At 35.1% G+C, this 23,570-nt stretch overlaps 1 non-coding gene across 1 annotated transcript; it reads right to left on the reverse strand.

Moving 5' to 3' along the window:
• Positions 1 to 7,734: 7,734 nt before the first annotated feature.
• LOC131181875 (small nucleolar RNA R71) lies at positions 7,735 to 7,841 on the reverse strand. Its single transcript, XR_009150350.1, has one exon. It is a non-coding gene; the product is annotated as a small nucleolar RNA R71 (small nucleolar RNA).
• Positions 7,842 to 23,570: the final 15,729 nt, after the last annotated feature.

The raw sequence follows: 23,570 nt of genomic DNA on the forward strand, positions 1-23,570 counted from the left end.
ATTTCACTATTCCGGTGACCGGTATCGGTCCGGATAATAAAGGAGATTAGAACCACATCTAAGACAACTAAATAACCCCTGAACACAAATAATTAGTAATTGTCAATTAGTTAAGTATAAATAAAAAAAAAACAGAATATAAGAAGTTAAATGAGCCGAGAGTCACAATGATGGGTGACCTTCTCAGGAAGGACTGCGACGTCGATTTAAACTCGAATTTCGAACCGTAAAATGTGACACCGCTGTCCTTAGGACTATTGCGAACACAGTGAAAAAGAGAAAATTACAGAAAAGAATTGTTAAGCAGGTCAAATAATTAGGTCAGGGATCCAGAAGAAATATCGAATAATTTGTAAACCGGATTGAACCAGCGAGGGCCAATTTGCTCAATTTACCGTTAGAGCTAACACCTGACCTAACTGTCCAATAAAATCGGAGAAATAAAAATTTCAGAATGTAGAATTAAATTAAAGAAGAATGGAGAAAAGAAAAAAAAAAAAAGGAGAGAAAAAGTTTATTACATCATTTAATGACATCATCATGAAGTCAAAAGTAATTTTGATTTTTCCTTACATAATTGACCAAGTCAATTCTTGTTAAATAAGACATAATATAACAAAAAAGAAAAGAAAAAAAAATTCATTTTGGTCTTCATCTTCCTAGAGTGCCGCGCCATCTTCTCTCCCTAACTCTCTCATTTTTCCTCCATTAACATACCTTAAAAGCTCACAAAACCTTACTTTCCTTCATGTTCTTCATAATCCTTAACACTAAATATTGAAATTTCATCTTGGGTTGCTAGTTGAAAGTGAATGAAGAGGAAAGGAAGAAGATTTGAAGAAGTAGAAAATTCATAATTTGAGGTAAGTTAATCAAATCTCTTTCTTTAGTATAAATGCTTGAAGTTGAGTTCATGTGGATGAATTATTGTAGAAATAAATGAAAAAAAAATTCATGCATGTATAGCAACCCATGAAATTCGTCCATGTTAGAGATGAATAGGATTTGATGGGTTTGGATGCAATTTTATATGTAGGCAAGTTTGATTGAGAGTGGAGATAATGTTTATACACTTTGAGTTCATGATTTGAAGCTATTGAAGAATTAGGGTTCTTAACCCTAAAGGTTTTGGGATGAAAAATGTGAGAATTAGCCAAATGATGTGTTTGACCTTGCTTGAGTTGAAAAATAGTTATGTATTATCAATTGAGGTGTGTAGGAAGTGTTAGCATTAGGTTTAAATTTGGATTGCTTATGGTCATTCTGTAGGCAGCATGACCAAAGTCCATTTCAAGGACTAAAACTAAAAATTTACCAACCCAATTGGTGTGAGGCTAATTGGGAATGAAACTAGACACAAAATGACACATTTTTCATTCAGGAATCATGCCAAGAAAGTGACCATAACTTACTGTACAAATTGGCCAAATCCGGATTAGGAAAACTGACCTGTACAAAAATGACCAAATAAACAATGTTTGTTCATTTGGCCATAACTTGGGCTAGGCAGGTCCAAATGACCTGAAATTTTACCAGTAGAAAGCTGAGATATATCCCTACAACTTTTATGAAGAACACAAGTCCAAATTATGCCCTTAATCAAGTCATTTAGCCACCCAAAGTTAGTGACCTAAAATTGCTAGAACCAAGTTTGGTGCTCAAAAAATCTGGGTTAGACCAATCAAGCCAGCCATGTTCAAATAGCTATAACTTGAGCTACAAAACTCCGAATTGAGTGATTCAAAAAGGAAAATAAAGTTAAGACAATAAGGATGTCACATCTTACCCCTCTGTAAGGCATAACATGATCCCGTAGAATACCTAATGAACTACCGAACTTTACCTACCGATAACTCATTAAGTACCCTACAAGGGATTTTAAAACAATTTTCTTATTTTTGGTAAGTGGTGAGCATTTTCTAATAGGTATTTAAAACATTTAATTGAAATTAAAAACTAGTTAAAACTTTTGGCCCATTTTATTTTTTCGCAAATTTTATAAAAATTTTGACAGAGTTCCGTTTATATTTTGAGAAAATAGTTCTTTAAATACCGATAACTCATTAAGTACACTACAAGGGATTTTAAAACAATTTTCTTATTTTTGGTAAGTGGTGAGCATTTTCTAATAGGTATTTAAAACATTTAATTGAAATTAAAAACTAGTTAAAACTTTTGGCCCATTTTATTTTTTCGCAAATTTTATAAAAATTTTGACAGAGTTCCGTTTATATTTTGAGAAAATAGTTCTTCAAATACCTGTTAAAAAAGCACTTCCAAAAATTTTCTCAACCACTACTTTAATTTTACAATCAATCTCAACAATTTCTCAAATCTCAAAATTCAACAGTCAACATTTCTCAATTTCCAATGTTCAATCATCAGTAAAATAATATCTATCAATCTCATTCAAATTAAAATAAAACATTTCCATTCATTAAAGACAACAAACTATATATATACATCATACCAAAATCTACAGTATGAAAACTCAAACTAAATTTTATTACAACTTTATACAAACTTTGTACAAACTGCTCAAGACCGATTTACATGTCCATACATTTATGTGCAATACATACATCAAAATAAATATTTACAGGTAGGGTATAAATTATACCCGATAACTTCAAGCTGATAAATCCTCAATCCTCAGCAGCTCAATCTGCTGCTCCTCTAGTCTCTATATTTGCGACAGCAATAAAAGCTATCGCTAAGTACTAGGACTCAGTGGTGCACAACATACTAAAATAATCTTTATGCAGAACTTAAATCACATTTATTCAAAAATTTGACTGAACATGAGAATTAAATACAAATCATGCATTATGAGATTTTAATCCCAAACAATTTCATTTTGAAGTATGTAATCACATTTCATAAAACCCACAGTTAGATAATGCCATTCGAAACAAATAGAATCTCAATAGCCAGAGGCTAAAGAGAAATCACATCACAAGGCTAGCTAGCTCAAATATATAGATATCCATTCAAATCCTCTTCTACTGGCACACCTCAACACTTCTCCAGAGAAGGAATTAAAATTCGAAACTAATTACCCCCACTAGTCGTGCTAGTGAGGTGTTCAAATATATGGTCATGACACTGTGGTTTCAAAACTTATCTTAATAATTTGCTAAACATTATCATTTCAAATATACACAATAACTTTCACAATTTAAATCAAAACATCATAAATAAGGTCACAATAAACTTTCAACAATTCAAAGCAAAAGTAAAATGCATATTTCATTCACTTAATCAATGAATTTTAAAGCATAGTGATGTTGTGCACAAACCTCAAGCGAGTCGCCTCTTGGCCTTGACTCGGTTCCTCGGGTTCTTTCCCGGTATTCTTTTTAACTAAAACACACAATTTTACAATGTTTTAGTACCATAACTTAGCATAAATCTAAAAATAAATTTAACTTCACTTTTACCTAGCTCTAACGTGTTAAACTCGACGTTCCTTAAATTTTTGTGTTTTGGGTTACTATTCACTACACTATTCAAGTCAAATTGTTGACTTTCTAAGGCTTAATATATATAGAAATTCCAAATTCAACCACATACCACATTTTGGTCACTAAATTTGTTGTTTTTGGTTATTTATTCAAATTCTAAGTCTTTTTAGGCAAATTTGATAATTTTCAATTTTGGAGTCTAAGGTTGCACTGTTCCATTGGTCACTTTTCTGTTAGAATTTGGTAAAACTTCCTTCATAGAAAATGTTCCCTATTGTTTTAAGTTTATTCTCCTTTTTGAATCACTCCAATTGGAGTTTTGTACCTCAAGTTATAGCCATTTGAACCATGGCTGCTGGATTGGACACAACCCAGAATTCTGGACAATTTTTTTGTGCTGGCAGTTTTAGTTCACCAATTTTGGGTGGCCAAATGACTTGGTTAATGGCATAATTTGGGCTGGTATTCTTCATGAAAGTTTTAGGTCTATATCTCATCTAACCACTGATAAAATTTCAGGTCATTTTGACCTGCCTAGCTCAAGTTATGGCCAAATGAACAGACACTGTTCATTTGGTCAGTTTGTACAGAGGCAGACTGTGATTTTTCAAGTTTGGTCAATTTGTTCACTAGGTTTTGGTCACTTTTTGGGTATGCTTCCTGAATGAAAATTGTGTCATTTAGTGTCTAATTTTATTCCCAATTGGTCTCATACCAATTGGACTTGTAAATTTTCATTTTTGGTCCTTCAAAGTTAACTTGGTCATACTGCCAGCAGCATGACCACACTCAATCCGAATTTGGCCTTAACTCCAACCATTCCTATACACTTCATTTGGTCACAAATGACCATTTCTCACTTCAAATTAGGTCCAAAACATCATTTACAAGTTTCTCACATTTTTTGTCTCTAAACCCTAATGTCCAAAACCCTAATTCACAAACTCTTGTATTTAGCTACTTTCAAAGCCTTTAATAATAACCATTCAACTAATTAAAGTTCATATACCCATTCAAACCATTCAAATCATGCAATAAACCCCCATACACATGCTGGCTGAATTTCAGCTTAGTCCCTCAATAATTTGTTTCATTTCATTTTAAGTTTATTTACAAGTTAATCAAGCTAAAAACACAACAAATAAACTAATTTTACATCTTAAATCACTAACCTTGTTAGGTGTCTTTAAGCTTTCCTTTTTTCTTCTTTCTTTGATGACCAATCTCCTTCTCAAGTGACTAGAACAAGTTTTTATGAAGCAATTATGGGAGAAGTTAAAGTTTAGTAAGGATTTCAAAGCTTGGATACAAGCTTCAATGGAGGATCAAAAATGGAGGAATGAGGGTGAGTGGGGCGGCAACAAGGTGAGGAAGAAGACTTTTGATCTTTTTTTTTTCTTTCTTTCTTTTCTTTTTGTTTTTATGTCTTTAGGAAGACCAAAAATCTAATTAATTAAATATATTAATTATTATTTTTATGGCATCATGCATGATATCATGCATGATGTAATCACCTTTTTAACTTTTTCATTTTTTTTATTTATTTTTCTATTAGTTCTTTAATTTAATTCTCGATTCTGAAATTTTTTTTTCTCCAATTTTATTTGACAGTTAGGTCAGGAGTCAGCTCTCAGAGTCAATTGACCAAATTGCCCCTCGCCGGTTCATCCAGGTTTGCAAATAATTCAGTATTTCTTCCGGCTCCCTGACCTAATTATTTGACTGACTTAATAGTTCTTTTTGTGATTTTCTCTTTTCCACTGTGTTTATAATAGTCCTAAGGACCGCAGTGTCACATTTTATGGTTCGAAATTTGAGTTTAAAATGACTTCGCAGTCCTTCCCAAGAAGGTCACTCATCGCTGTGACTCTCGTCTCATTTAACTTCTTATGTTATGTTTTTCTTATTTATACTTAACTAATTGACAATTACTAATTATTTGTGTTTATGGCTTATCTAGTTGTCTTAAGTGTGGTTCTAATCCCCTTAATTGTCCGGACCGACACGGTCACCGGAATAGTGAAATATACCAGTCTATACAAATAGGGGTGTTACAAAGGAACAACTTCTATGAAGAAAACTTAGCCAAATTCTAACAGCAACATGACCAATGCAATAATGCAAAACAGGACACCAAAATTAAAAATTTGCCATTTTGCCTAAAAGACTTAAAATTTGAGAAAAAAACCAAAACCAATAAATTAGGTAACCAAACTGTGATATGTGAGTGGAAATAGAATTCCCATACCTATTAAGCCTTAGAAAGTCAACAAATTGACTTGAATAGTATCGTGAATAGTAACCTCGAAAAACAAATTTTAAATAACGTCAAGTTTAGCATATTAAAGCTAGGTATAAGTAGAGTTTAATTTATTTGTGGAGTTATGATAAATTGTGATACTGAAACACTGTGAAACTGTGTGTTTCAGTGGAAAAGAATACCGGGAAAGAACTTGAGACATCGAGTCAAGGCCAAGAGGCGACTCGTATAAGGTTTGTGCACAACTAATTCTTTTGTTATTTTTCACTTCCAAATTGATTTGAATAAATTTATTATATGATTTATGATTTTTGTTGTGTTGAAAATTCTAACTTGTAGAATGAAATTATATAAATTAAATGTAAATTTTCTTATGCATTCAAGGATTTATTGCATGGGTTTGAGGATTGTAAATTTTAAGTTTGATATGTTGCCAACCTTGAGCATGAATTTATAATGATTAAATATGTTAATGGTTTGTAAACTCCTTTGTAAATAGAAATTGTTTTGAATATGATTTAAAACCACAGTTGACATGGCAATATGTTTTGTATTCTCATTAGCTTGTCTAGTGAGATATCTCCTCCACTAGATGGGGCGAGTTCCTTCCTCTCTGGCTTGCCAGTTGGGAAAGAGTTTGAATGAGTACTCATATATACTAGCTAGTCTTTGTTCCTCCCTTTTAGCCTCGGTTATTGGGAGAGTTTGAAATGTCATGGTGTACAACAAGGCATCTATTTGAATTTTGGGTCATGGGTTCAACTGTGTGAATTGTTGGCAACGCCCTTTAAATTATGCATAGTTTGATAAATTATGGTTGAAATAAATAATTTGTCAGTGATTCAAAATATTTTTGTATTGTTTCGAGATTTAAAAGAAATGTAGACAAATAGTTACTATTTGATCAAAACGTTATTCAAATGAATAATTTGTATGAATGAAAATATTAATTTATGAATGTCAAGGATTTTGAAGAATTTAGAAATTTTAAATTTTATTTGTTATGAATTGTCAAGCATAACTTGTATTAAGTTTTAAATTATTAGTTTGTGCACCACTGAGTTCACCACTCAGTGATAGCTTTGTATGCTATCGCAGGTGAAAGAAAATATAAAGTAGCTGAGCAAGATTATTGAAAGACATAGTGAGACTATCTTTGGGTATATCATAGGTATACCCTTGTACTTTAGATTTTGATGTAATTCTGTAATTATATATATGAAATTTCCTTTGAGCAGTTGTATCAACTCTTTCGTAATATATTTTTGGATTGTAATCAAATACAAATTATTGTAATATTATCTTGAGATTTTATGCACTTATAAAGCTTTGTACTACTAAATTTTTAATACTCCCATGAATGTAAATATTAATTTTGTTATCTTAATGAGATATTTCAATGTTTGATTTAATTTAAACTATGTATTGAGTTGCTTGTATTGATTTGTGAAATGAAATTGATTAATGGAGTTGTGATTGAGAAATATATTGGGAGTGTCTTTATTTTCAGGTTTTGAAGAACTATTTTCTCAAAATACAGACGGCACTCTACCGAAATTTTTGAAAAAATTGCGGAGATTTTAAATATCTAAAAATTTAACTTATGTTTGGACTTTAAATAAAGGTTTTTAATATCTGAAAAAAATTTTACCCACAAATTTAAAAATGAACGAAAATTGTTTTAAAATCCCTTGTAGTATATTTAATGGGTTACCTATAGGCGAAGTACGGTAATTCATTAGGTGTACTACGGGAGCATGTTATATCTTACGAGGAGTAGGGTGTGACACAGAAGATCCACATTACCACCTCCAATGCTTTCTTGCCCTATGTAACACATTTAAGATGAATGGAGTCTTTAATTAAGCAATAAGACTCAGAGCATTTCCATTCTCCCTTCGAGATAGAGCAAGGAAGTGGTTACTTTCTCAACCAGCTGGAACATTCACCACTTGGGAAGACCTCTCATAAGCTTTTCTAGCAATGTATTTCCTACCCACAAAGACTGCAAAATTAAGGGTTGAACTCAACACCTTTAGGCAAAAGGAAGGTGAATCACTCTATGATGCATGGAAGAGATATAAGGACCTACAGAGAGAATGTCCACACCATGGCATAGAGGATTGGCTTTTAGTTCATAACTTTTATAATGGGTTGCTGCCTTCTACAAGGAGCACAGTAGATTCAGTTACAGAAGGTGACCTGATGGAGAAAATAGTGGACCAAGCACTTGAACTTCTGGAGAGGGTTGCGTATCACAACTACGAGTGGTCAAATGAAAGGGGGAATAAAAGGAGAACAACAGGGATCCTGAAAGTGGATGCCCTAAGCATGATAAATGCTCAATTCGACCAACTCACAAGAAGGCTTGATAAAATGCAAGCCAATGTTATAGGGATGAACAACCAACACTATGATAGCAGTGGAGAAGGATATATGAATTCAGAATGCAACAACTTCAATAAACTCTCCACAAAATAGATGAACTATGTGAACAACAGAGGGAACTTTAACCAGAGGCAGCGCAATAATCCATATTCAAATACATACAACCCTGGATGGAGGAACCACCCTAATTTCTCATGGTCCAATTCACAGAATCAACCAATGAACAAATAGCAAGGATACAGACCACCAGCACCCCCAAGATTTTAGAATAGGGGATCAAATCCTACACAGCCACTGCCACCTCCTCAGAACCAATAGCCTGCAAAGTCGACTGTGAAATCCATGATGGAAGGCTTCCTAGCAACCCAACAATAGCAGAATGAAATGATCAAACAGCTAGCTTCCAGGATAGACCAACTTGCTTGAATATCAAATTGCTCAGCAGGCAAGTTCTTCAAGCAAAGCTGCTGGTAAATTGCTTAGTCAACCAGAGATAAACCCAAAGGAGCATTGTAAGGCAGTTACATTGAGAAGTGGAAGAGTGCTAGAATAGTAAGAAAAAGAACCAACTGAGAAAACCTCTGATAAATCTAAAAGCCAAGTAGAGGAAAAAGAGGAAAAAGGCAAAAAGGACCAGGAAGAGGAAGCAAGAAAGAAAAAAAAACTACCAGAGCAATATCAGCCTCCTCTACCTTTTCCTCAGAGATTCTAGAAAGCCAAATTAGACAAGCAGTTTGGGAAGTTTTAAGAAGTTTTATAGAAACTCTACATCAACATTCCCTTCACTGAAGCACTTTCTCAGATGCCATCATATACTAAATTTCTTAAGGAAATTTTATCAAAGAAAAAAAAACTGAAAGACTATGAGACTATTGCTCTCACAGAGGAATACAGTGTCATACTGCAAAACAAACTGCCTCCAAATCTGAAGGATCCAGGAAGCTTTTCCATACCTTGTCTCATCAGCAATATGAAAATAGAGAAGGCCCTATGTGATCTTGGGGCAAGTGTAAGTCTAATGCCTCTATCAATATGTCAAAAGCTAGAGGTCGGAGAACTGAAACCCATAATAATTTTACTACAATTAGCTAATCGGTTTGTTAAATATCCTATGGGCATCCTAGAGAACATCCCTATTAAGGTGGGTAAATTCTTCATCCCTGTTGACTTTGTTGTCTTGGAGATAGAAGAGGATGTCCAAATCCCTATCATCTTAGGAAGACCTTTCTTGGCAACCACTGAAGCTATCGTAGATGTCAAAAAAGGGTGGTGAACTCTCAAAGTAAAAGATGAAGAGGTGGAATTCAATCTGTTCAGTGCAATGAAGCACAAACTTAAACCTAATGAATGCTTCAAGGTTGATATAATTGACAAGCAAGTTGAAGAGGAATTCCATAAAGAATATCCTGAAGATCTCCTTGAAGCATGCATTGTGCACAACTACACAGCAGAGAATAAGAACACAGAAATTGTAGCTTGTGTACAATCCTTAACAGCAGATCCACCCCTACCATTGGCTCAAGTTTTCAAGGTAGAAGAGTAAGAGGAAGAACAACCCAGAGAAAAGCTGCAAGAAAATATCAAATAGGTAGAACTGAAACCTCTTCCCTCCATGCTAAGGTATGTATTTTTAGACTCAAACTCCAAATATCCTGTTATTATCAATGCTAGCTTATCCGAAATAGAAGAGGAAAATTTGTTAAGGGTACTTAGGACCCATAACAAAGCTATAGGGTATAAAATAAAAGACCTAAAGGGGATTAATCCTTCCATTTGCATGCATAGGATACCTATGGAAGAGAACAGTAAACCCACTATTGAACATCAAAGGAGGCTTAACCCAAACATGAAAGAAGTAGTTAAGAAAGAGATTCTGAAACTATTAGATGATAGTAAATGGGTTAGTCTAGTACATGTAGTGCCTAAGAAGGGTGGGACAACTGTTGTCCAGAATGCAAATAATGAACTGATCCCTACTAGGATAGTCACTGGTTGGCGAATGTGCATAGATTATAGGAAATTAAATAGTGCCACCAGAACAGACCATTTTCCTCTCCCTTTCATAGACCAAATGCTAGAAAGGCTAGTGAAACATTCCTACTTTTGTTATCTAGATGGGTATTCAGAATTTTTTCAAATTCCTATTCACCCAGAAGACCAAGAAAAGACCGCATTCACATGCCCCTATAGAATTTTTGCATATAGAAGAATGCCTTTTGGTCTTTATAATGCCCCTACCACTTTTCAAAGATGCATGATGGCTATTTTTTTCGATTATATTGAAAATATTATGGAAGTTTTTATGGATGATTTTTCTGTCTATGGAACTACTTTTGATGACTACCTAGCTAACTTATCTAAAGTGTTGCAAAGATGTGAAGAATCAAACCTGGTCCTAAATTGGGAAAAATGTCATTTCATGGTAAAGGAAGGCATAGTTCTTGGACATTTGATATCAGAAAGGGAAATTGAAGTTGAGAAGGCAAAAATTAAAATCATTGAAAAAATGCCACCACCAACATCAGTCAAAGAAGTGCGAAGCTTTTTGGGACATGCAGGCTTCTACAAAAGATTCATTAAGGACTTCTCCAAAAATAGCTAAGCCACTTATCAACTTGTTAAGTCAAGATGTTTCCTTTGATTTTGATGAAAATTGCCTTATCTCCTTTAACAAGATCAAAGAAGCCTTGATTTTAGCACTAATAATGTAGCCACCAGATTGGGAGCTACCATTTGAGGTGATGTGCGATGCAAGTAACTATGCAGTTGGAGCAGTACTCAGGCAAAGAAAGGATAAAATGCTCCACGCCATTTATTATGCCAGCAAGACACTGGACGATGCACAAATCAACTATGCTACCACAGAAAAGGAATTTCTAGTAGTAGTGTTTGCAATTGACAAATTCAGATCCTACCTAATTGGATCGAAAGTCATTGTATTCACAGACCATGTTGCCATTTGGTACCTTTTGAATAAGAAGGAAATAAAACCAAGGCTGATTCGATGGATTTTACTTCTATAAAAATTTAACCTTGAAATCAAGGATAAAAAGGGATCTGAAAATATAGTAGCTGACCACCTCTCTAAACTAAAATTAGAAGACATAGGGGACATTGAGGATTTTCCAATTGATGATTCATTTCCTAATAAATAATTACTAGCATTCTTCCAAGCTCCATGGTATGCTGACTTTGTTAATTTTCTTGTATGCAGGGTATTGCCTCCTAACATGTCTTACCAGTAAAGGAAGAAATTCCTGCATGATGTGTGATACTAAACATGGGAGGAACCTCTACTATATAAGAGATGTAATAATGGGCTGATAAGACGATGCATACCAAAGGAGGATATAGAAAGCATTCTTCAGCATTGCCATTCACCAACATATGGAGGACACTTTGAAACTAGAAAAACAGCAACCAATATTTTGCAAGCAGGGTTCTACTGGCCTAATCTGTTTAAGGATGTGAGATCCTTTATGCTAGCTTGTGACCTATGCCAAAGAACAGGTAACATTTCCAGAAGGAATGAAATGCCACTGCACGGTATACTTCAGGTAGAGCTATTTGATGTGTGGGGGATAGACTTCATGGGCCCATTCCCCTCCTCCTTTGGAAACAAGTATATTCTGGTTGGTATTGATTATGTGTCAAAATGGGTAGAAGCAATAGCACGTCAACCAACGATGCTAGAGTGATCACAAAGTTCCTTAAGAAGAATATCTTCGCAAGATTTAGCACACCACGAGCAATAATCAACAATGGCAAAAGTCACTTCTGCAACCAACAATTTGAAACTCTATTGAAGAAGTATGGAGGGACTCATAAGGTGGCCACACCTTATCATCCTCAAACCAGTGGTCAAGTAGAAACTTCAAACAAGGAGCTGAAATGTATCCTAGAGAAAATAGTAAACCGCTCAAGGAATGACTGGTCTGTGAAGTTAGATGATGCACTGTGGGCATACAGCACTGCATATAAAATTCCAATTGACACAATAACCTTTCCGCTGGTTTATGGGAAATTATGCCACCTCCCTGTCGAGCTTGAACACAAAGCTTACTGGGCAATTCAAACCCTGAATTTTGACCTCAAGGCTGCTAGTGAAAAAAGACTCCTATAGCTCAATGAGTTGGACGAAATCAGACAGGATGCATATGAGAATGCCAAAATCTTTAAGGACAAACCCAAAAGATGGCATGATAGATGCATAACAAGAAAAGAAATAAAAAAAAGGAGACCTTGTCCTACTCTTCAACTCTAGGTTAAAACTTTTTTTAGGGAAGCTGAGGTCATGATGGTTCGGACCCTTTAAGGTTAAGCAAGTCTTCCTACATGGAGCTATAAAGATTTGGAGTGAAACCTTAGGAGCATTCAAAGTGAACGGGCAAAGGCTGAAACCATACTTTTAGGGAGAACCCATAGCGAAGGGAGCCAACTACACCTTCGACAACCCTATAGACAGACCATGAATAACGAGGGAACAATCCAGCTAAAGACTATAAACAAGCGCTCTTTGGGAGGCAACCCAAAAATTTCTAAATTTCTTTATATTTTAGCTCTTATTTATGTTTTATGTTTGTTCATGTTTCATTTCCTAGGTACCCCAAATCTGAATTCTAGAAAAGAAAGAAACCAAAAATAAGAGAGAGGAAAGGAGACGTCAAGTCAAAATCACGCAAGAGGAGACTGTATAAAACCAGGGAAGTAGCTCTGTGCTAATTTTTACATTTATTTCATTCATGATAGTAGCATGAAATTTTAATACATAGAGAATTGGAGAGCCAGAAAATTACACGGGTCATGTATAAGCTTTACACGCACCGTGTAACCTTCTGGAACCACTGAACTACACCTGCATATGCTCCAGAAAATTAAATGGCTTGACCCCGTGTAATGTTACACGGAGCGTGCTTCGGCAATGGAGAGGAAATTTCAAGTTTGAGGGAGACAGAGAGTTACACGGGTCCAAAATCCAATTTACACGGGCCGTGTAACTTAGCTAGCAATGATGCTTTTAGACAGGAAGTTACACGGGTCCCAAAACCAAATTACACGGATTGTGTAACGTGGTTAGCAAAGTAACTTGGAGGTAGGAAGTTACAGGTGTCCCCAAACGAATTTACACGGACGGTATAATTTTACAAAAAAGGGAAATTCACGATAGGAAGTTACACGGGTCTGAAAGTCGGGACCCATGTAGTGATACATGCCCCATGTATCATGTCATAGACGCGATATCTGGGGCACAAAAAGCACAAAATGAAGGGTCACAATGACCCTTTAAATTCACATAACTCCCACTAAACTCCCTCCCACTCAAAAACTCTTCCTCTCCAAGCTTTCTCCCCTTTAAAAACCCCTCAAATCTCCTCTTCCCTCACAAAACCCTAGCCTTTTCCTCTCCTAAATCACCAATGGCACCTACCAAGAGACTAGCGAGAAGAACGAGCTCCTCCTTAAGCCAAGGAGGCAACTCCTCACCCTCACCTCCTCAACCATCACCTCAATACCCAAGAATAGCGGCCACCCCACCACAAGCTGCCCCACAACCTCAATCATCACAACCTCAACAGCCAGCACAATCAGAGTTCTCCATTACTTAGGGATTCGGCGACAACGCCCATAGAGATCTATGTGCCCAGCTTAACAACCGAAGAATAATCTCCACGAAGTATATGGACTTTGGGCTGCTAGAGCAAATAGGGCTGCAAGACAAAATTAATGGGCTTCTTGACATCATTGGGTGGACTAAATTTGCTAAACTCCAATTCCCTGCCTACCGGACACCACACTGGAGTTCCTTGGGAGTTTCAAGGCCACCTTATGGCCTACTAACAAGGAGGACAGGGGCAGGATTGAGTTTTGGCTCCTTGGTGTCGATCAGGTAATGAACATTGATGAGTTCAATGCCACCTTTGGATTCGACAACACAGAGCACTAGAAGATCCTGCAAAACCGGATGGTCTACAACAGTGTTGACTTCTAGCGTTCCATAGCCTTGAACACAGAAGTCTACAACTCTAGCCAGTCAAAATCTACAGGTATCACTAGCCCTGCTTTACGGTACATGCACAAGTTAACCGCCCACACCATCATGGGCCATGGTGACAGCTTAGGCATGGTGAACACCAATGAGCTCTTCTTCCTTTGGTGTATGGTCACTAAGCAGCGTTGTAGCATGAGATTCTTCCTGTGCAACCACCTTTGCCATCTATCTCACCAGCTGACAAAGCATATAGTACTTGGGGGCCTCATCACAGCCATCGCACTCCACTTCAAATTCGTTCCAGGTCATCATAGGCTGCGCTTCATTTCGGGCACCTCCAAGATTGATCAGACCATTTGCATATCCATGGGGATATGTAAGAAGGTTGGCAACACCTGCTACCTGATCGATGCCGAAGGGAATGTCATCCCTAAGAGGGAAAAAGCACGAGAAGACCCCAGTGAACCTTCACAGGCCCAAAGGAAAGCTCAAGAGCCACTCCATCATGAGTCTCCCACTCGAATGCCTCCCTACACGCCACCACCGATGGACCCCATTCTTGCCTACCTTCAGTGCATGGAGACTACACTCAACAATAGAATGTTAGTGCTCGAAGACAGCCTCCTGGAAGCCCATAACAAGCTTGACATGATTATCGAGAGGCTTGATAAAGAGGGACCATCATCACCATCAGAAGCTTTTTAGAGTTAGGACTATAGGATAGGTTCCTTTATGTAAAAACTTATATGCCATAGTCCTACTCAGTGCTCATAGGTCTCTAATTCTAGCTTTTTGTCCAAACTTTCAAATTTTTAATACATAAAATGCTTTTTGATAATTTTGTGAGCTATACCTTAATTTTGCATATTGTGTTGCCATTAAGGACAATCTCAGCTGTGAGTTTGGGGGTACAGATGCATTTCATGCACTGCATATCATCGCATTTCATTACATTGCTTAATTATATCCGTATTATACTTGTGTATTAAAAATCTAGGAAATTTTTTAAATTTTGAACTTTTTATTTTTTTTTTTTTTACTTAGAATTATAACCACAAATATTAATAAGCTAATAATTAGACTTCATGGGATTGAGGAATGAATGTATCTGGAAAGGCAAAAAGGCTTTAATTTGTTGACTGTGAAAAACTTAACCACCTTAGTGGAGCTAGACTAGTTTAACCCCTTCATAGCTATTAATCTGTCACGTTAAACTTGCAAAATCGGGAGAAAATTTTGAAATACAAACAAACCTAAAATTGCCTCACCAACTCTAGAACATGTCTCTCAGACCTATCAAGGCGAAATCTTAGCACATGTTTGAAAAAGAGATGATTAAGGCCGTGTAGTGACACATGGGCCGTGTATCACGCAACAGCCAGTTTCTTGATTTGGCTCCAGTTCTAGTTTTTGACAGAAAAAAAAAAAGACTTTTAATGCTGCTAGGACTCTGAAAACCTAGACATTGTATATAAATAGAAGCAGCAGAAAGTAGAAAAGAGGTCGGACAATATCACCTTCACTATTTTCACACAGCTGTCTAGAAAAATAGTGCATCAACATCATGAAGGAACCCTCAATTAAAGTTCCACAAGATCAAATATGCAGATTCTCTTCGGTTCTTTTGTTCTATTTCTTTAAGTGGATATTTCATGTTTTTTTATTTTATTTCTATTATGTTTGTTAAACTCACCATGAGTGAGTAATTTTTTTATTCTGGAATTGGGAGAGTAACACTCGTAATTTTTATTATGGATGAATATTGAGTTTTGTTCTTTGATTTAATTTCTTGTGATCTTAATGCATACTATGTGTTGGTACCCACCTAGTATTGATTACAAATATTAATTGAATGACTGAAAGGTAAAGATTAATATTAGAAAATCGGGATTTTGAACCTAGGAAATCTGACCTAGAGATAGGCTAATAACCTTTGTGGAGTTTCATAATTAATCAAAAATTTTAAAGGGTTTTTTTTTAGGACTAATCACCAACGAAAGTAGGGTTTAGCTCTAATTAAAACACACCTTAGATGCCTTGAGAGAGGACCTAGGATATCTTAGGATTAATTTCCATCAAAGTGATGATCCTCAATTCAATGAATAGATAAGATTAAAACTCATAGTAAGATTACAGTGTGTAATCTTAATTCTGGAATTGCTTCAATAGATAGTTTTATTTAAAGTTATTCAGCATTCAAAATAGATTTAATTCACTCTTCATACATATTCGGTAGCCTGAACAGTTATAATTGCTATGTAGCTTGGTACTTGCTAACTAAATTCCTCATGGGACGATACTTCACTCACTACTTTATTACTTATTAGTGATCCAAGCATTTGCGGAGTTGAAAAACCAGCAAACAACTATAAGTCTTAGTGGTACTTGAAATGAACCTAGGCCTATGTATAAACCCAATGTATGTATAGGCCTAAGTCTATTTCAAAAACTGTTTTAGGCAAGAGGATGCCTACTTATGGTTAAACATTAAGGATATAAACCCATTGTTTGTGAGACAAGGATCATCTTGGACTGGTCTATTGGTGTGTCTAGTGTACCAAAGCCTAGGATAGATTTTGACCCCACCCATACATGAGAGTTGGAAAAATAAGGGGGCAAAGATTTAGTTGCAATGAAGGTTTTAATTTTGTTCTTTTCTTAATTTTGGTTCAGAATGTGGTTTTGGTTTAGATTGTGGTTTTAGTTCTAATTTGGGTTTTGTTTTCTTATCACTATATGTTCCAATGAGAGTTGGAACTGTATGTTTTCATTCAATGTAAGTTTTCTTATCACGATAGAATAATCATTGGTGAATTCCCTAACAATAGTTGTAGTAAAAAAAAAAAGAAAGAGAGAGAGAGAGAGAGAAGAAAAATAAGTGCTAAAATGAAAACCTGAAAAAGGCGGTTTAAGCAAAAATAAAACTCGTTAAGTTGAAAACCTGCAAGGGTAGGTTAGGCAGAAGTTAGAGCAAACTTACTAAGATAAAAACCTGAAAAGGCATTTCAAGAAAAAGTTAGGGCAAAAAGAATAAAACACACAAAAGAAAAGGAGCACAATGAATCAAGGCAAGGCATAAGCATAAACATGGCCTTACAATAATAAGCCATAATAAGAAAGAAAATGGATTTTAAAAAAAAATCAGAGAGAAATTGTATTTTGACCTAGAAGTAGTCTCTTCATGCGCATTTTTTTGAAAAGTTTTAGATTCTTACCTCCTTAGTGAATTTTTCTCAATACCACCATTAAAGTTTTGAAATTTTTAAAAAAATTCCTAGTGATATTCGTTCCCATTGAAGTTTTCAAAGATATTCCCCAGAGAAAATAAACATGCATGCATGCATGAAGGATAGAAAACACATAGATTGCAAAAAGTTTTGAGATCCACTTATCACAGTTTCTAAATCACATATCAGTTTTTGGTAAGTCCTTAGCACACGACATAGTTGTGTAAGGTGTAGACGATCATGCATCAACATATTACTCGTAAGTGTGTAGGGTATAGAAGATCATACATCATAGCAATTTTCAAGTGTTGAATTATGTGTAAGTCTGATTCCTCATCAAGAATAATGAGGGGAATACATAGGCAGTTTAGGATCGTGATCCTAAATATGAGAGTTGGAAAAATAAGGGGGCAAAGATTTAGTTGCAATGAAGGTTTTAATTTTGTTCTTTTCTTAATTTTGGTTCAAAATGTGGTTTTGGTTTAGATTGTGGTTTTAGTTCTAATTTGGGTTTTGTTTATGTACTTCAATTTTGGTTCTATATTTTTAAGAATAGGTAAGGTAAAAAAAAAATTGGTCCATTCATGCATTGCATTCATGTGCATAGCATGTTTAGGTTGACCCTTAAATCCTCGTTTTTAAGCAAACATAGCCTTAAAACACACCAAATAAACTTTCAATCAGGTTAGTTGTTAGTTGGGTTAGGGAAGGGAAGAGATTAGTTAGGATTTCACCTGCAATAGTTATGATGGAAGACATTATAGCCATGTTTAAGAAAATGCTTGATGAAATCTTAAATGCCAAGATGTTAGAGCTGGAAGAGAAAATAAGGTTATTAAGTTCAGACTATGTCTTGCACCCTAAAAAGATTCTTCCTATTCAACCAACCCTTGTCCAAAGTTTTGAGTGTCTCAATACTCGAGGCCTCCTGTAGCTCCTAGCACCCAGACCACTATTAAATCCACTCTCATGTAATACCCCTATTTGCATAGCCTAGTACGTTTTACTATTCCGGTGACCAGTGTCGGTCCGGACAATTAAGGGGATTAGAACCACGTCTAAGACACCTAGATAAGCCCTAAATGCAATAATTAGTAATTGCCAAATAGTTAAGTATAAAGAAGAAAAACAAAGCATAAAAAGTTAAATGAGCCGAGAGTTACAGCGATGGGTGACCTTCTTGGGAAATGACTACGAGGTCAATCTAAACTCAAATTTCGAACCGAAATATGTGATGTCGCGGTCCTTAAGACTATTGTGAACACAGTGAAAAAGAGAAAATCATGAAAAAGAATTGTTAAGCAAGTCAAATAATTAGGTCAGGGATCCGGAAGAAATATTGAATAACTTACAAACCGGATCAAACTGGCGAGGGGCAATTTGGTCAATTCACCCCTAGAGCTGACTCCTGACCTAACTGTCCAATAAAATTTGAGAAATAAAAATTTTGAAACATAGATTTAAATTGAAAAAGAGAGGAAAAGAAAAGAAAAAGAAAAGAAAATTTCCAATTTTGAATTCTTTTATGATGTCACCATGAAATAATTAAAAAAAATTATACTTTTAATTAGTGATTTTTGGGATAAATATTGAACTAAAGATAAAAACAAATTTAAAAGCAAAAAAATTCTTATTTTCCTTTCCATTATGGCCGGCACCTTCTTCTTCCTCTCTCCCTCTTATTTTTTTTCTTTCCACTATTGATGAAGATAAAAGCTCTTACAAACCTTAAATTCTCACCATAAAATTCATAGCTCTCTCAACAAAACTTTGATAATCAAGCTTGGACAAGAGATTGGGCACAAGAAAGAGAAGAAAATTTGAAGAATTGAAGGGATAGAAAAGTTTCACTCAAGGTTAGTTTAATTTTAGTGTTCTTTCTTCATTAATCCTTGAAGTTAGGTTGAGAGACGTATGAATTAAGTCAAAAATTAAAGAAATTATGTGTAAACTTTCAAGAGTGAATTTTTAGCCAGCTTAGGTTAGGGCTTGGAATGAATGATTTTGATGTGTTTGATTGGTTGTCTAGGTTGAATGAAGTATGTAGACATTAGGTGTACACTTCGATTGCATTGAATTACACAAATGTGTAACTAGGGTTTTGAGCATGTGAAAAATTTGAAAAAAATTTAAGAATTGGTCAAATGATGTAATTGACCTTACTTGAGTTGAGAGATGGTCAATTGTGACCATTTGTGATGTGTATGAATTATTGGAACCAAGTTTCAATTCGGATAGGTTAGGGTCAGTATGCTGACAGCTTGACCTAGGTCCCTTTCAGGGACCAAAACTAAAAATTTACTAACCCAATTGGTATAAGGCCAATTGGGAATGAAACTATACACAAAATGACACATTTTTTATTTAGGAATTATGCCTAGAAAGTGACCATAACTTAATGAACAATTAGGCCAAATTTGGAATTGGGCACACTAACCCGTACAAAAATAACCAAATGAACAGTAGTTACGTAAATGACCATAACTTGGTCTAGGAAGGTCTAAATGACCTAAATTTTATACTGATAGAAAGTTGAGACATAGCCCTACAACTTTCATGAAGAAAAAAAATTCAAATTTTGATCATAACCTATCCAAAAACTCACCTGTAGTCAGTGTACAAAAAATTGTCAATATACAGAAAATGCCCAGAATTCTGGGTAACACCAAATCTAGCCTGCCATATTCAAATGGCCATAAATTGGGCTAAAAAACTCCAAATGGAGTGATTCCAAACGGGAAATAAAGTTAAGACAATAAGGAACAACTTCTATGAAGAAAATTTAGCCAAATTACCACAGTAACTTGAGCAATGGAACAGTTCAAGACAGGACACTAAATCTGAAATTTAGATATTTTACCAAAGAGACGTAAGATTTGAGGAAACAACCAAAACCAACAAATTAGGTAACCAAAATGTGGTATGTGGGTGAAATTTAAATCCCTATACCTATTAAGCATGAGAAAGTCAATAATTTGACTTGAATAGTGTCGTGAATAGTAATCCGAAATACAAATTTTAAGGAACATCAAGTTTAGCCTATTAAAGCTAGATATAAATAGATTTGAATTTATTTTTGGACTTATGATAAATTATGATACTGAAACACTGTAAAATTGTGTGTTTCAGTTGAAAAGAATACCGGGAAAGAACGCGAGGCATCGAGTCAAGGCCAAGAGACGACTCGCATAAGGTTGAAATGAATTATGCACAACATAAATATTTTTTAAAATTCCTTTGTAAAGTGCATGAAATGAATTGTGAATTACTTATATTGCGAAATGGTGATTGAAATGTATATTATGCTTTTGACTTAAATTGTTGAAAGTTTAATTGTATGTGTTTGAATTTTGCAATCAATGTTTAGTAAATTGCTAAGATAGTTTTGAAACCATAGTGTCATGACCATATATTTGAATGCCTCACTAGCATGACTAGTGGGAGGATTAGTTTTGAATTTTGATTCCCTCTTTGGCTGAAGTGTTGAGGTGTGTGCCAATAGAGGAAGAAATTTGAATGGGTACCCATAGTTTGAGCTAACTAGCCTTGTGATTTCTCATAAGCCTTCGGCTATTGAGATGAGTATTGTTCTGAATGGCATGATATAACTGTGTATTTTTATGAGATTCATTTTGAGATTTCCTAAATGAAATTGTTTAGACTAAAAATTTATAAATCATATTTTGTATCTGTTTTTCATGTTCAATACCATATTTGAATAAATGTGATTTGAATTATGCATAAATGTTATTTTAGTATGTTGTGCACCACTGAGTCATAGTACTCAGTGATAGCTGTTATTGCTATCGCAGATAGAGAGACTAGAGGAGCAGCAGAGTGAGCTGTTGAGGATCGTGGAGCCACATCCCTGAAATTTTATCTGGTATAATTTTATACCCTGATTTTAATGTTTATATTTGTGTATGTAACTGTATGTACATGTATAAACTGGTCTTGAGCAGTTGTATAGATTTTGTAATAATATTAGTTCAGATTTTCTAATTTAAATTTTGGGTTGATGAATGTAAATTGTTTTTACTTTAATGAAAAATGAATGGAATTATTGAGTATTATTTTTTATGACAATGGAATTGAGAATTGTTTTGAATTATGGAGTTGGGAGAAATGATGTTGATTTGTATTGTGGTAGTAGTGGATTTGATGAAATAAATTATTGGAAGTGTTTTACAGATATTTGAAGAACTGTTTTTCCCAAATATAGACAACACTCTGCCGAAATTTTTTCGAAATTTGTGTAAAAATAAAAGTGGACAAAAATTTTAACTAGTTTTAAACTTCAATTAAATGTTTTAAATTCCTACAAAAAATGCTTACCACTTCCAAAAAGTAAGAAAATGGTTTTAAAATCCCTGGTAGTATATTTAATGGGTTATCGGTAGGCGAAGTACGGTAATTCATTAGGTATACTACGGGATCATGTTATGCCGAACAGAGGGGTAAGGTGTGACATCTCACCTAACTACAATGCCAACCAGTATTGTCAGTTCTACCAAACCAATGGTCATGACACAGGTAGATGCTTTTGGCTTAAGAGTGAAATCTAAAAACTAATTGATGCCAAAAAGATAACTGACCTGGAAAACTAACTAAACACCCGCACTAGCCCTATACTTAACCATAATTTTCCACCTCTACTAGGTCTTTACATGATTTCCACCACTCCAAATAACCCTGATTAAATTATTAACCTTATCCAACCCATCCAGAAGCTTGATGAACCTTAGCCTATAATGGTTGTTGACATTTGTGATAATTCTAGCAATGATGAGGGTCCTTTGTATCTTTAGATCGATTCTAATAGGGAGGTATCTGTATTACGAGTAGATGATTCAGCTCTACCAATGTCTGGTTTTCAGGTTGCTAAGATCTATGAAAACTAGTTGGATCTAAAAGTGGCAACTATGAAAAAGGGGATGAAGTTTTTTTTGGCATAAGCCTACAAAAACATATAGATGGCCTGGTGACTTTTCCTGTGATCAAGGAGCAAATCATGAGGTATGGTTTAAGCTATGAGCCAACTAAAGAGGAGGAGGAATCAAAGCCTCCTAAATTCATAAAAGAGAGGGCAATTACCTAGACAGAAGATTAAGAGCTACCACGTGTGAAAGAGCTAGAGCAAAAAATTAGCACCATTGATCTGAAGACTATGTGGACGCCAAACACCTAGGGCTACACTTCTAAGTTTGAGCCTATCTTTTGAAATGACAGCAATACTAATGTTTTAATTTCTAATGTATTTGATGCTAATTTTGAGCCAAAGATCAATAACATGACCAGTCCTTTTGCTTACTTGTTTGATGTTTATCCTAATAGGTATATGCATGGCATTCATAACCATTTAGAATATATTTTTGTTAATGCATTAAAATCGATCTCTATTAATTTGGGTGCACCAGAAAACCCTAAAGAAATAAAATTAGCTAAAGATTTAACTCAAAAAGAAAGAAATAAATTTATAATTTTATTAATAAAGTACCAAGGGATGTTTGCCAAGTTTTATAAGGATATGCCTAGGATTGACCATGATATAGCACAACATAAGATCCCTAAAAATCTAAATGTGAGGCCTACATCTGTGGACTAGAAGCACTGATAGTTGTTAGGGCTAAAAAAGTAGAGGTAATTAGAGATTCGATGCTAGTGGTCTCTCATATTAAAGCTAAATGGAAACTGAAGGAGGAAAAATTGAGGCCATACTTAGAGTATATAAAGAAACTATTAGATCATTTTAATGAGGTGATTACAAAGCACATGCCTTGAGCTCAGAATTAGATGGTCAATTTCCAAGCCACATTAGCATCCCTAAAGGAAAAGGGTGATCACAAGTTAACTCAATCAGTTATCTTAATGAAGAGTAGAATTTCATGCTATGAAGGATTAATAAATAGCACATGTGGACCTAGAGGATGAAGGAAAATGGTATGAAGACATAAGGAGGTATCTAGAAGTGAGGGAATACCTGTAATCAGCCAACAATGGAGATAGAGTAATGATTCATAGATTAGCCACTCAGTTTACTTTGGCTGGGGGGCAACTCTACAAAAGGTTCTTTGAAGGACTTTTGCTCTTTTGTGTGATAGAGAAATAGGCTAAGCAGATAATGGAAGAAGTACATGTGGGAATGTGTATTCCCCACATGAATGGGAAGGTTTTGGCTAGAAAAATTCTGAGGTTGGGTTATTACTAGTCTATAATGGAGACTGATTATGCTAAATTTTTTA

This window comes from Hevea brasiliensis, chromosome 7, assembly GCF_030052815.1.
Source record: "Hevea brasiliensis isolate MT/VB/25A 57/8 chromosome 7, ASM3005281v1, whole genome shotgun sequence".
NCBI classification, from domain to species: domain Eukaryota; kingdom Viridiplantae; phylum Streptophyta; class Magnoliopsida; order Malpighiales; family Euphorbiaceae; genus Hevea; species Hevea brasiliensis.